This window comes from Ricinus communis, chromosome 3, assembly GCF_019578655.1.
Source record: "Ricinus communis isolate WT05 ecotype wild-type chromosome 3, ASM1957865v1, whole genome shotgun sequence".
In the NCBI taxonomy this organism is placed as follows: Eukaryota; Viridiplantae; Streptophyta; class Magnoliopsida; order Malpighiales; family Euphorbiaceae; genus Ricinus; species Ricinus communis.
Genome location: NC_063258.1, coordinates 27,639,588 through 27,652,102, shown reverse-complemented (window position 1 = coordinate 27,652,102; position 12,515 = coordinate 27,639,588). Strand labels below are relative to the sequence as shown.

The window sequence follows — 12,515 nt, the reverse complement described above, 5'->3', positions numbered from 1 at the left end:
TCATTCGAAAATTCAAACTTCCCATCTTGCTCCTCCATAATTAAATTGTCCTTGTATGCACACATATAAATATAGGTAATTATTATCCAATGATATGACGGCTTCATTTCTCAAATATATTTTAGGGCATGTAGGCTGTAGGATAAGCAACTGAAAATAAGGCCTGGATTGGATCTATCCTCAAAGTCCCCGCCTTTTGCCTCATTTGTCATGGTTGCTTAATGACCTGCCAACACAAGAACAATATTCAAAGATCACGAGTTGGGCTGCTCAAGATTCTCTCATCAGCGACCGAGCTAGGATTTTTCTTTCTTTCTTTTTCTTAAGAGCCCGTTCATAATATGCAGTTTATATTAATATTTTACCACTGTCTTTGTTGCTTTGTAAAAATTATCAAATATGTGAAAGTAGAAGTGATACGAATATAGTAGCTTCACTTGGCAGCTGTGATCAAATGGGTAAAGATAATATTTCACATTTTCTTCATAGAGTTAGGTTAAGTTTATGAGTTGTCTTGAACTATGACAGAACTAACATTTACATTAGGGTCAGTCAAAGAAAACTCTTAAATTAGTCCATTAATCAACTTGATAACATAATTTTCGAATTAATTTAAAGAAGTTGAGCAAGTTTTCTGTGGCCCATAAAACTAAACCTAATCTTTTAAATTTTAAATAGTTGGTCTCAATAATTCCTTTCATTTTTTTCTTCAAAAAAAAAAAAAAAGAAATTAAACTGACGAAGTCAATCTTATTTTATATCTAAATTAGCAATATAATAAATTAAAACTTTGAAGACGTATGATTCTCTCGGCGCCGTTGGGTCCATCATTGCCTCTGATAGTTAATTAGGTCTATATATTAGTTTTGACAATAACTTTAGTATCATTTATGATTTCCACAAACTATTTATCGCACATATGTCTGTAGATGATAATGATAAATTAAAGCTATAATGTTAGACAGGAAAAATGCATCATTACGTTGTACTTTGGTTTGTATAAGAGAGACCAAGAACTTGAAAAAGGAAACATCTACAAAAGTTGCTTGATTTGGGTCCCCATAATACAATATTGGAAGAGGGATTGAGGCCAGTAAAGGAAGCAAACAAAGATAATGGTTTTAATGGTAGAAGGCCATATTGAGGCAGCAATCTCCGATGGTAAAAGTAGTACTACTGCTAGAGGAAAACAAAAGAGGTCTTGTCAGTAATTAAAAGTCTTGAAACCTCTATGTGCAGGAATTGCACGAGGGGGGGGTACCAGCTGCTTGAAATCAGTCTTAAAGTCCCACAATTTTGTTGTTTTCTCATGTACAATTTGCACCATATATCTTTCTATCATCACTGTTCTCTTATTGAATTGGAACAGAAAATCCATCTCCCCTTCTCCATGTAAATCTCCTCTCAGCATTCAATGTTGATTTTTGCCTTGGCTATTGCATGGATACGCCCAAGCAAACAGTCAATTGTGGGTTCCATTCCCATCAAATCCATCGAACTTTTTGATCCAAAATTCATGCTATATTGCATACACCAATTTCAATTTTGTCGGACTTTCTGCCTACTTTGCTTGAATAACAATCGTGTAGAACTCGTTTAGAACTGTTTTTGCACGATATGATCATATTTTCTTTCAGAATTTTAAAAACTATTTAATAGATAAATAAATTGATCGTTAAAAATTAAATTTGAAAAAGTATCATAAGATAATGAAATCAATTTATTAAATAAAGAAATTCTAAATTTATTTTTTTAATACACAAAATCAATTGGGTTTATAGTGTTTAATACATACAAGCACTCTTAAAATAATTTCATCTTACCGTTACGTTAAAGCATCGAATTTTCATGCATATATCTTTTTCTTGATAAAGTATATGTAATTATATAGGAAAACGATCCCAAATACCCCGACCTTTAACCGTTTTTGCGAATCTTCACCTTTAAAACTTATCAATTTGCTCCACCATGTTTGCATATTGTATTATTTCTACCCACCCGCGTTTTGGCGTGTGCCACTAATGGCATGACGTCCACACGTGGCTCTACATGTTTGTCTACGTGGCTGAGGATATTGAAGTACCTCAAAACTCACTGTTTCTTCCCCAATTCTATTCCCAATTCTAATTTCTAGGGTTTACAATTTCTAGGGTTTATTTGTTAATTAAATGTTGCAGTGTTTGTCAATGGGAAATTCTGCAAAAACCCAAATCTTACCGTAGCTGAATACTTCTTCTTTTCTGGATTTAACATCCCAAGGGATACTGCAAACCAAAATGGAGTAAATGTCACTCTCTTAAATGTCGATCAAATTGCAGGCCTTAATACACTTGGTATTTCTCTTGCTCGTCTTGACTATGCAGCAAATGGTGGCTTAAACCCTCTGCACACTCACCCTTGAGCAACAGAAATTCTTGTGGTCATTGAAAGAACTCTTTATGTCGGCTTTGTTACATCAAACCTTAATCGCTTAGTCTCAAAAGTGCTATACCCAGGAGATGTTTTTGTGTTCCCAATTGGTCTGATTCACTTCCAGTTCAATCTTGCAAAGACGAATACAGTAGCTTTTGCTGGTTTGAGCAGTCAGAATCCCGGCGTCATTACTATAGCTAATGCAGTGTTTGGACCTAACCCACCTATTAATCCTGTTGTTCTGGCTATTTAGCAATTGGTGTTGTTGGAAGTTATTAGTTGTATTGTAATTGTAAACCCTAGAAATTAGATTTGAGGATAGAATTGGGGAAAAAACAGTGAGTTTTGAAGTACTTCAATGTCCTCAGCCACGTAGACAAACATGTAGAGCTACATGTGGACGCCATGTCATTAGTGGCACACGCCAAAACGCAGGTGGGTAGAAATGATACAATACGCAAACATGGTGGAGAGAATTGATAAGTTATAAAGGTGAGGGTAGATTCGCAAAAATGATTAAAGGTCGGGGTATCTGGGATCGTTTTTCCAATTATATATGTACATAATATGGAAGAGTTATTGTCAGGTGAAGAGGATAAGTAAATAATTGGCACTCATGAATGGTCATTTGAAGGGAAAAGAAAACTCCATAAAGAGATTATTTTTGGCCTACTCATATATATGTGTATATGATTGTTATTCTAGCTACTTACTGCAACAATTAGCACTAATCCACTAATGCTCATAAGGGGAAACTACAAGAATGCAAGACTTGGTGTAATTGCTCACTCGAAACAGTTCGTACGAAGACAAGGAGAAAAAAGAAAAAAGAAAAAAAAGAAGACGTGCTTACATAGAATATAGAGGATCAAAAGATGTTTGTCTTGATTTCCCACAGATATTTTATGGTCATGTAGGCAATATGGATTATGTGAGGTAATGAAAACAGGAGATAGATTAATGGATGTATATCTTTGATTCCCCACATACACATTTGCCTCGTTCAAGAAATGGAAGGGATCGTGTTTGCCATTCCTAATATAGGACAGTTATATATAAAGAATGTATTTGAAGACTACATTATGTGAACATTAATTTTGCAGCGTCATTCTACAGCATAATGCTTCTCACATGGCTACACTTTGGAGAGAACTACTCTCCATTCTTTCCATCCTTTAATTTCCTCATATTTATTATCTCTCTTTCTTAATTTATTGTCCCCTTATCTTTTTTTAAGACCATTTGCATATACTGTCTGTACATGTATGACTTCGAATAGTCTCTATGTTTTACTGTTTATACATACAGCTAGAGCCTCTTCATGTTAGGGTTTCGTTTAATGATTTGTTCATCCTTCTATATGTCGGGTCTTGGTATTTTCTCCAATTAGCATGCCATGTTTCCCTGAGGAAGACAAATAAAGTGCTTATAATCTTTTATTACCTCGCCTTCTCTCTTTATTTTATAGCTTCTCTTGGGTTTCATTGGCTCACCCATAACCCTTTGCACCCTCATAGCCTTACAACATGAGCTGTCTCTAACTAGCAGCCATTCTTTATTTTGATTCGTGGAAAATGGTAATCGAATCATGTACATATACATACACAAATGTGTTCTTTAAGTTATGGTAGGAATCAAATTAGATTTGTAGTTCTAGGCCCTAACTTCCAGAAATTTTTAGTCTTCATGTATATATTTATTAATTTTTCCATCTCAGCCACATATTTTTGAAAATTTTAATCTTACTCTGGTGTTTTTTGTCCGCTAAGAGTTTGATAATTAATTTTCTCTAAACTTCTCTTAATACCATACGTAATAAGGATGAAATTTAATTAGTCCCTTCATATAAATTTCTAGCTCTAGTACTGTCCGCGCTCTAATACTCTTTAACTTCTGCCATTGTTATGATCCATCATTTATTATTTTATTATTATTATGAAAAGCTTAATTACATATTTAGAGTAATGAGCTTAAAGAATATTGATTGGTGTGCTGTGGCCATTGTCTCAAAAGTTCAGGCATGTTTGGTCTTTGAATTTGATTTCTCTGTTGGGTTTGCTGGAAGACAAGCCTTTTATTAAAACACCAAATCAGAAGTTGACACATGCAGCCTGCTGCCAATATCCTCAAATACAAGTTATTTTTGCAGGTTGCATTCGAATTGCATTATACAGCGGGCTATATATACTATACACTTATTTTGACAGAGATGAAAATGGCATGGCAATTTGTAATGAGGTGGTGATCTCTATTTATCAGTTTAGGGATTTTACAGTGTGGTCAACACCTAAAATCTAGTCTTTGCTGCCTTGCCTAACACACCTTTGATACCTTATTATGTTAGGATCTGAGTACCCCTTAACATAATTTTGATAGCTGAACAAAATGACTCTTGTTTGACTACATGCCCTTTAAAGGTGAAAGTGAAATCCTTGGTCTTTCCCCTCTCAAAGTCCTTATCTTTATGGCTCAAATTAGTTCATTAACTGAATTTCCATACCCATTTAAGTTCAACATATATAATTTCTTTATAAGGTGACATGTAAATTTAATTTCATAGCAATTTTACATGCATGGGCAAATCCATCGTTGCATTGCATAGTATAAAGAAAAACCATGACCGCCTAAAGAAATTATCTTCCAAATTGCATGTATATTAAGAAACACACAAAATAGATGGTTGATTCGGGTCCAAAATTTTATTTTTACTGCTAGATTGAGGAAACGAGAAAAAAGTCCTCAAAATAAAAGAGGTCGTGTCAGTATTTGAAAGGTCTGGAAACACATATATATATGTATGTGTGTGTGTGTGTGTGCAGGAAGCGCACAAGGGGATTACCAGTCTATTTAGTCCCACAAATTTGTTGTTTTGTACGTATGCTTCTTATTCATTATGACTGTACTCAGCTTTGTTTGCAGCGTATAATTACTTACTATCTTAAGTTGCGCCTTAGTACTGAACTTTTGCATGAATTCGCCCAAGTACCGCAAGCTAGACCCCAGTTCTGTCTTGCGGGTTCCATTTCCATCAGATCTAAACAAATTTTCTTTATCCAAGTTCATGAATGCTATATGAACTTTCTGCATGGAATTGCCTGGACAGAGAATCATCTATAGTACTTAGCTACAGAATATGAGAAAATTCAACCTCTCTTAGTTTGAATCTTCCATTTGCTTATTTATATATCATAGGTAATGTTAAACCTTAACTGCAATTTCTTTGCTTATATTGCTCAAATGCAATCTATTTCTTATTGCAGGCCTGCCCAACAAATGCGTGCCATATGAAATATACGACATAGAAACGTCAATTTCATGCCATATAGACAAATATTAATTTCATGTCTTATAAACAATGTCTTTTGAATCATAGATACAACTTTGAAGTCCTTGAAATAAGTTTAAGGCCTAATAGCCACGGACACCACTCCAATACCAAATTAAACCCAATTAATAATTAATTTTTAAGATCACGTTAGACATGATTAGCCTATAGAGAGCCATAAAAATCAAATAATTCCTTAAAACGATATTAAGACAAATAATGATGAATAACTTTATTAACATAAAATGCTAAAAAAAGTTATTTGTTAACTCGCATATCCTTTTCTATTTAATTTTGATAAATTTAAAATTATATGAGAAATATACATCATTATAACGTACTTTTATTTGTATAAGAGAAATCAAGAAGTGCAATAGAAATTATCGACTTAAAGTCGCTTGATTTGGGTCCCCTATATATGATATAATATAGGAAGCAAGCAAAGGCAGATAATGGCTATAATGATAGAATGCCCTAAGATGAAGGAAAACAGCAATAGCAAGTGGCAGAATTAATAGCAGCGGTAGACGAAAACAAAAGAGGTCTTATCAGTATTTAAAAGTCTTGGAGCTCTATATGTGCAGGAATCGCACGACAAGGGTATCAGCCTGATCAATATATGATCCACATATGCGTCTATAGTCCCACATTTTTGTTGTTTTGTCATCTACATTTTGCACCATATCTTCCTATCATCACTGTGCTCTAATCGAATTGGATCAGAATATCCATCTCCCCTTCTCCATGTAAGTTTCATCTCAGCGATTTCAATGTTGATTTTTTTGCATCGGTTGTTGCATGGATACGAACAAGCACACAGTCCTGTCATGTGGGTTCCATTTCATCAAATTTATTGATCCAGATTCATGCTATACCACACACGCCAATCTCATTTCTGGCAGAATTTTCGCTTGCTTTGCTTAAAGAAACAATAATGTGTATAATACTTTAAGTACCCATCAATTGTTTGAGATATTCGCTGGTTACATATCTCCTAAATTCAGAAGACAACCAGTAAAAATATAAAAATATGGTAAAAGTGAGTTTGAAATTTGCACTCTAGCAGGAACCCTAAGATCTGGGTAATTAATTTTTCTTCAGCTAAACGAGGGCATTTACAAGGAGCATTATTATTCTTTCTGCGAGCTGGAGAACAAACGAAAACAGATACCAATAATAAAATTAAAAAAAGACAAAAGGACATATTGTTAACAGGTTAGAGACACAAAATGTGAAAATGAGCAGCCCCGAAACTTTTCTTCTTCTCCATCGACTATCTTTTCCATATCGGCACAGGTTTCTAAATGATCATCCTCGCTAATATCCTCAGAAGTATCCATCAACTTATTTTTGCTTCTCATCTCTAAGTAATAATAGAGCCTTTCTCTGTTCTTTTTCTTCCTTTTTAGTATTTGAGAAGAGGAAGTTGCCTTTCGTACTTGATACTTAGTCCTAGTATCTTTCATCAGTGACAGCGGCTGATGTTTTTCTTTTCCTTGGTGTGAATTCACAAATTTTTTCACATACATGAGCCGGAAAGTGTTTCAAAATCCTCCGACAATGTGTTGCTTGGCACGAAAAGATTTCTCCCTTTCGTATTTTCTCACAATAATTACAACTTAGACCAATGGTGTTAGATGGTTTAAACATGTGCATCTCCTTCTATCCCAGGTTTTTTTTTTTCCTGTAATGTTTGCCTCCGATCAATGACCACTAAACAATAAGGGCACATTCTTTTATTCAGATTTCAAGTCCTTAAGACTTTTAATTTCCTGTCACCTGAAATATCTTCTACTTTCTCAAATTTAAAAATCTTGCACTTATTTTAAAATATGATTCTTTCAAATATGATTAATATCATAATTAATAGTTGAATGATCTCAACCTTTTTACTTAAATCAACGGCTTATATTTTAAATAAAACCAAATGTTAGTATATTGAATAATAAGCTTTTAAAAAAATTAAAATCTTACGAAAAATAACTTATTAATTTTATTTGAATATTTGGAGGACTTTAATTATATTTATAGATTATATAGAATTTTTAAATCAATTTTTTTGTGAATAAAATAAATATATCAAAAAGAAGACAAAAATGTCTCGTATCTCAACATTTGACCTAAATTTTTTTTGATACGTGTGCTTAATTTTTAACGCATAGAATTTTTATTTTGACATGTACTATTTTTGAAATATAGAATTCAAGCTTATGTGTAATTTTATAATCTTTATATTAATTTAATCGTTAGTAAGTTATACTCCTAATTAAATACTGACTCTAATTCTAAAAAATAGCATATATTATTATATATTAATATTATATTAACTAATTAATAATTTCTAAATTAAATAATGATACTAATTCTATTCTAAAAAAATAACATATTAATTATATATTAATATTATATTAACTAATAAATTATATTTGTAATATTATATTTAATAATAAATTAATTTTTTAATTATTTCTCCTTGCTTATCTCCTTATTAGATAGACGTGCTATATCTTTATAATTATGCCGTCCCCATAGTATAACCCTCTGGCAGGACGTGGGCCTATTTCCCGCTCCTTTTTTCAGATTGCTGTTTTCTAATAAGCAACTGCTAAGTGCTCTGACGTTGTTGCTCTTCTTAACCATTTTTCTTGATCGAGTTTGTATTAAATTTGAAATTAGATATTTAAAATTAGATAAGAGTTTTTTTTTTATTAACTGAATTTGGCTTCATTAATTTTAATATTTCAAAAAAATATATATTGCATTGAATTGACTCTATAATAAGTAAATGTCTCTTTTTCTCCCGTAAATTGTGAGAATTATTCGTAATAAGATATTGGATACAATTAAAAAGATTTTATCAATAAAATTTTTAGTTATTCGAGATCTAAGCATAAATAGCAATCTATTTTATAATTTTTTTAATTACCTTTAATGAGAAAATAATCCTACAAAAAAGTAATTGTACGGTACAAAATAATATAAAAGCATATTATTTCAACCCAATGATTTAAGCTGTTTTAATCCTAAAAATAATAATATCAATTATAGTATTAAATTATATAATACTAAAATTAATTAATTAATATTCTTAAAATAAATTTTATATTGTTTTACTAATAAAATTTTAAAAAATTAAGAATATTAAAAATATTTAGCTTGTTATTATTTTTTAAAATATTACAAATTAATATAATATATTAAAAAATTATTAAATTATATCTATCAACTTGATTTTATAATCGAAATAATAATAAATTATTGTGCAACACACGGGTATACGACTAGTATAAAATAAATTTATTGTTCGTATAAAATATTATCTCAAATTATGTTTTAAAAATAATATAAAATTTTTATAGCTTGTAACTTCAACTTTAATTTCCAATAAAAAGATAATAACTGCTGCGTTTGACCCAGTCTCTATATCTATTTTCTCCTCTTTTTAAGTTTATTAAAATCTTAGACCCTAGTTAAGGATTTCTTGAGCCCGGTTCAAATTCCAAATACAGCAAAGGCCCAATACATTTGTCATCATGATTAAAATAAATAGGGCCCAAACTTGGAATTAAATTGGAAATTCAAGTATAGTTAGTTGGGTCCAGTCATTTCTGAAGGCCTCCACAAAAAGACTCATAATAAATACTGAATACTTTTCCTCTTTTATATGTTAAATGTATTTTCTTTTTCAGAATAATTTGATATCTAATTGTTGAGATAATTGTAAGATCTCTCATCCTGATGCGTGTAAGTATAAATAAAATTTTCTTTTCTAAGTTGAAACAAGTAGTAAGTTGTTTTGTAAAAATAATTGCTTACCATAATAAATTTCTCAAATAATAAATTGATATTAGACTGATTCCCTTTTATTCGGTATTGATTTGCTAATAAATATTGGCATGAATCGTCATGATGACTTTTAATTATTATGGAATATATAATATTAATAAATACTAAATAGACTAAATATATATAAAAATAAATAAATTATTCTTTAAGCTAGGATGCTTCATACAAAGAAAACAAGATATATTTTGTTATTATTATTGCCCTATCAGAAGATTTTACATGATGTTATATGAAGTTGCAAAATGATAAATTAACATAAATTTAGCCCCTAACACATTGGTGTAAGGGACAGGAAGCATTTACTAACTCCAGCAAATTTTGGGACAAAGACAGGATTTGTAGCTAACCAAATTGGTGTTTAAGTTCCTACCCATAAACCTGTCTGCTTTTGTTTTCTTAGGTTACCTAAAACTATAAATCTTGCACCATTATGTATATTTATAAATATAAAATGTTCATAAATGGCAAAGCTTCCTTGGGAAACTATTTACCTTCATTCCGTCTATTTTATCTTTCTAATTGAAACTTTCATCTTCAAATTAGTAGAGGGGCCATATTATATATAAACACTGTAGAAGGAGCTTTAGTAATAATAATAATGTACCTAGAGTCATCAATTGCTGAAAATTAGATACTGGAATATTAAATAATGGGACAAGTTTAATGATGGTCATTCGAATCAAAGGTGCCATGATTTCCCATGTAAATAATTAAGAAATGAATGAGATTCAGATCCTAAAAAGTTATTTTCTTTATTAATATAAGAGGAATAGGGTTGTAAAAGAGAAAGGGTTGTGCACAGTGATATAAACAAAAGGATAAATACAAAAGGGAAATGGCAAATGAAGCAAGAAGGATAGCTATTTGAGGCGGTATAGGAGCGTCCTACATAACTAGTTCTTAAAACCATTTGGGTAAATCCCAATTGACAGGCCATCCGATTTGGCCCCCTTGATTAACTTCTTACTTCAACCTTTTGGCAGGGCAGATGGAATGTGCAACCAAACAAAATTATACTAATTTGGAATTGGAATTCAGCTTGCCCAGGACAACTTCTGGATTACATATGTTTCCCCTTTATTTTTCCTTTTTTAGGGACCATAATCATAAACAATAAAAAAGAAGAAATGGGGTCATTTTCTCGAGCACAGCTATCCATATTTTTCTTATTAAGAAAAAAGGAAATCTCTTTGTCTTCCCTTTTCCCTTTCTAGTATTGCACTAATTGTGTTATCTTGTATTTTGATCATCGTTGCCATTTTTTAAGTTAGACAGGAATAGTGGTAGCTGCATTCCATTCTTCATTTACACCTTTACATGTAGGTAAATACATATTTGGCATTGTAAATAATTACCTGCTCTACTGTTTATCTTCTATTAATTAGAGTTCATATACTAAATTCTGACAATTAACCATGTCTATTACATAATATTATGTATAGAGAGATAATGTCAAATATAATAAATTGACATAAGGGATGTAATAATATTTTATAATATAGATGGTTAATTCAATCTTGTCGAAGCTAAGTATAGGGGCAAAAAGATTCTCCATTATTTTTTACACAGAAGAAAAGAAAGTGGTGTTCAGTAAGATTTGGTTTCCGAAAATTAACAGATCACTGGAAAGCAATTTCTCCGCCAGCCAGTCTAATCATCCTAAAATACATCAACAATCCGTACGAGAATGATGCAAGAATCTCACCTATATATATATATTTCATTTGTTTGAAAAACCAATCAAATTAATTCATCAGTATATATATTTGACTGCCAATCAGGTGACCTCAGCTTGGATTATTTTTTGGTTAGATGGGTCTCGGATTCCTTGGTGTTATTAGGAAGACAGCCAGCTAAGTTACATGTTTACATCTCATACCAATCTTCTATGTACAATTTTATCTCTATTATTCCCATCTTCACAAACTCTTCCTCTGGATTTTGACATTTCTTTGCCTTCAGTTGTCTACCCTGCGCCAACACCAAAATAAATAAATTGGGTTTTCTTCAGGATAAGAGAAAAGAAAGAAAGATGGGATATTTTCGATTATTTTTTTTAATTTATGTCTGAAAAGATAAATTATTGATAACGAAATGACTGTGGTGTGGTTAAAAGAGTACAAAAGCAAAGATAACTCTGTTTCCATATTTTAAGCTGCCTAACAGAGTTTTTCTGCAGAGAAATAAATTGACAAGAGAGTTGAGTTAGTGTACGAATAATTGAAGAACAATTGTAAAATTATTATAGATAGAAGGAAAAGAAACAGTGACAAAGAATTCTCAGTAAAATCACAGTTTTTTTTTTATATATATTTATTATAATCTTTACATGCTGCAAACAACAAACTGAATGAAAGATCTTTTCAAAGCCCTAAAAAGACACAGAGAGAAAGAATAAAGAAAGGATCGCAGAGAGACAATGAAGCTGGGCCTATGTTAGCTACTGTTGTGAAAAAAAGGGTAAAACAAAGAATAATGGAATATATAATTCAAGAAATTAAAGAAAGTGTCATCGTCTTTGCTGCATTAAATTAACAGTCAAGGGGAGAGGAAAAACAAGTTTTAAACTTTAATAATGACAATATAATCTGTTTTTTCTCAGACACTAAAAGGCAGCCAAGTAAACTTAACACTAACTCATTACATGTTATTTCCTCAAAAAATATTTATTTATTTTTTATTTTAAGAAAAGCTCATTGCATGGTAGCAGTTGATAGTTACAGTAAGAGAGATTATTCTGTATTTTTTATTATATACATTTTCCATTTCATCTGATAAAAAAGCAAATTGCTGAAAAAGTCGGCCTCTTTAGAACAAAAAAAGAAATTAATATTAAATTAAATATTTCTATTTTTCTCAAGAATGCAATAACAATGTTAAGGGTTTCACGAGGTTGTCAGAAACTGGGGAGTGAGGAGTCTGAGGGATCTTT

General features: G+C 31.3%; 1 pseudogene; it reads left to right on the top strand.

Moving 5' to 3' along the window:
* The first annotated feature begins 1,115 nt into the window (after positions 1–1,115).
* On the top strand, positions 1,116–3,562 carry LOC125369594 (annotated as a pseudogene).
* Positions 3,563–12,515: the final 8,953 nt, after the last annotated feature.